The sequence below is a fragment of the Coffea arabica genome, chromosome 5e (genome assembly GCF_036785885.1).
Source record: "Coffea arabica cultivar ET-39 chromosome 5e, Coffea Arabica ET-39 HiFi, whole genome shotgun sequence".
Taxonomy (NCBI): Eukaryota; Viridiplantae; Streptophyta; class Magnoliopsida; order Gentianales; family Rubiaceae; genus Coffea; species Coffea arabica.
In genome coordinates, this window is record NC_092318.1 from 24,779,471 (window position 1) to 24,783,045 (window position 3,575).

Genomic DNA, 3,575 nt, shown 5'->3' on the forward strand with positions numbered 1-3,575 from the left:
TAAGTGTAAATAAACCTAGAAAATAAGGTTTTACGCTTTGGTTTCAAGTTTGGAGTAAAATTAGGGTTTTTGCGATTTTTCGCCGGATGAATTTTCGGTACAGAGTAAGGATTAAATTTGGAGATTAAAAGTGACTTTTAAGTGAAAAATAATATGTGAGTAGTAGCAGTAAAATAAGGTTAGTGAATGGGAAGTAAAAACCCTAGTACGTGAGTTTTTAAGAAAAACGGCGCGAACCGGCGGGTCCCGCGCACTACCGTTTGAACGCACCACTGGACCACCACTTTCTTGCACCACAAGCTTATTGATATTTGAGCCAAAATATCTTCTTATATTACAGCTAAGGGGACCGAAATTTGTGGCTTATAAGCAAGGGGAAGAAAGAGAAAAATTAGTGGCTAAGAATTGTCCAAGTGTTAGCCAAATTGTGGTCTTAATTAACTCTAACCTTCTTACTCCTTATAAGACAAAAATCAGCTTCATTTCTCTTCATTTTCTGCTGCTAAGAGCCGAGAGAGAGAGAGTGAGTAAGAACAAGAGAGGAAAAACAAAACTCTTCTCCATTTCTTCTTCAATCCACCAACAAAGTGAGAAATCAAACAAAAGAAACCGATTAATCTTGTCTTTGAGTGGTTAGTTAGTGTTTGGTGGTGAAATTTTGGAAAAGGAAAGCTTGGGGCTGCTTTTAGAGACTTCTAACCAAGGTAAGAGAACTCATCTCTCTAAGTTTTGCTTTTGATTTTGTTAAATTAAGTTAGTAGTTTGATTATAGTGGTGGAATCATGGATGATTAGCATGATTTAGAGGTTTTCCCCAATTTATTTGATGAACTAGGGGTTCTGATTTTCTGCTCAATGTGATGTATGATGTGTAAATGTTGCAATTAAGGTTATATAAGGTTGTTTAGTGGTGATTAGAACCAGAAATTTGAGGAAATTACACTTAGAGCTAAAAATTCCAGATTTCTGGAAAATTTCCCAAGCATTCTGTCCGAAATTGTACCTATATGTTAGAGGCCGAATTGGCCTTTGGTCAAAGAAGGAAAGTTGTAGAGAATGGCATTTTATAGGTTCCTGTAAAATTTCAGCTCAATCGGAGCAACGGAGGTCGTGAAAAGTCCAAAATACCCTTGTTGTTTTAAGAATTTCCCCAGCAGTCCGTTTCTTCAGTTCAGTCCAGTTTATCACGATTTTTGATCAGGATCCATTCTGATTTAGCTCTGGGCCAAAACATAAAAGTTGTAGTGTTCTGAAGTAGCTTTAAAATGCCTCAAAGAAAACCTGATTCGGACTTGTGTACACTGAGTTAGGTCCGCTACAGCATAATGCGTTTAAACAGCCGATGAATTGGTTTCTGGTTTAGTAGTCTGAGATTTTTACTAAGTTACATTAGGAAATGGACTAAGTGACCTTCATAAATGTTGTAGCTTTGTGTCTTAGCTTCGAAATGGCACAGGTTTCGTATTAATCCGATAAGTGTAGCCTTGGATAAGTTATTTCCGCTTGTATACGTCAAATCTGTCTTGTGCCACATTGAATTTCTGCACTTGTACTTGATGCGGTTCTTGTTGTTATGATATTGTGAGCCTATGGAACGGCTCTTGACATAAATTGCTGATATGTATGTTGTTGGGCTGTTGTTGAAGAAAAATAATGAAGCCTAAATGGCTGGAAAATTAGGTAAACACAAAGGGCATGCTGCCCAAATTTACGCTCGAGGACTATATAAATACACTTGCGACTTGGGTCGAGTTGATATGAATAGTACTTGAACCATCTAGGGTACTTGAGTCTTCTTGTTCGAGGTATATAAGTAAGGACTTGGCCGAACTTGTACCCTTGAGAAATGAAATAATGATTGCTCAAAGTACGTTTTCCCTTGTACTTTCGACTCGCATGACCATTTCAAGTATAAATGTTACAAAGTTTTATCATTTAAAAAGTGAGCGAGTATCTCACGAGTATTCTCCAAGTGAATTTCAATTTCTTGATTCTTATTGAACGAAACGTCTAAGTTTCGAACTCTAGTCATGTTTCAAAGTTCTCAAATTGAGTTTTATCGCAGATTTGGACTCCGAACTCGGAGTATAACCTGAAAGTGACCAGTAGCACTATATCTTTTGGGTGAGTGCTTTCAAATACCGAATTGAACTTGATACTTGAACTTGATACGTGACCAATCTGATTACATGTTATATACGTGAATTGTAAGGGCAAGAGTGTACTTTATCGCACTTGCCCTTACGTGATATACTTGTTTATTGTTGCAATTGACTTGATATACTTGTTTATGATGCGCGCACTTCCTGGAATTCCAGAAACCCTGTGGCGAGTTACTCTAGTCGAGCCGGCAAGGGCTTGGTCGATTGGGTAACGAACCCTGGGTCTCTTGTATCGTCGAGTGGAGTGATATCTCCTCGACTAATCGGTATACTCGAGTATTACCACCCGTGTTCTTGAGGATTTTGGGCCCAGCTGGGGGTTGAACGGTGGACGGAGAGTCGTTTAAGTGGTGTTCTACTGGATTGGTTACTTACTTGAAAGTTGACGGAGTGTCAACTACTACGGGATCAAGCTTCTGGTAATGCAATGGGAATTTGACCCCTGAGAGTCATCCGTATCCTTATACTTTGGAATGATTATTGTTTATTGGATTATTGTTTCTTTTGAAAAATTTTCTACATGCGCTCATTTTAAGATTGCTACTTGACGTGCTACTGTTCACATTTATGAACACTTTATGAACACTTTATGCTCGTTACTTTGCTATATCGAAAACTCGTACTTATAAATAATGGTCAATTTGCTATTTGGAACCTCACTGGGCTCTTAGCTCATTCCACTCCATTTGTTTTCCTTTCAGGGGTACGAGTGATGCGTGAGACTTGTAAAAGACTAGCGTAGCCTTTTGTTTGACTTTTGACTTTTTGGTCTTGTACTCGCGCTATTCCTCGAATGAAACATGTTGTACTTGGATTGTATACGTTCTGAACTAGTTTGGTGTATTGAGACTTTGTACTTCGATTTCTATTAATGTAAATTATAAGCTTGAATTGGGAATGTTATTTATGGTTCATGGATGTGTGTACGTGACTCGATTGAGATAGTGAGTGAGTCCTGGCGAGAGCTGGGCAGGCGGTCTGCCGAACCCTTTGGTACGCCTTAGGGAAAGGTGGGGTCGTCACAGATGGTATCAGAGCTCCTATCGAGCTCGTGCCGGGAGAAGGTTCTTGGACTGTGGGGATTGACTTGTTAAGTGTGGAACAATTGTCTATTGTTGGGGACCTTAGATATGTATGCTGGGTAGGAATCTCTAATATGGGTAATTTACTCTTGGGACCGGCCGGCTCGAGTTGTGAATTACCTTATTGTGGATTCTTGTACCTGAACACCCAGGAGTGTTTTCATGGACGAATCGAGTAATAGTTTGGCTAGGGTTCCTATAGAGGATGATTAGGTTGTAGTATATGTCGAGAAAGTCTCGCCAAAGACCGATTTCTTTCTTCTTCCCTTGGTTATGCTTCCTTGATGTCATTTTAAGATATTGCCCCGATTATGTTCTACCCTCCCGTCCGT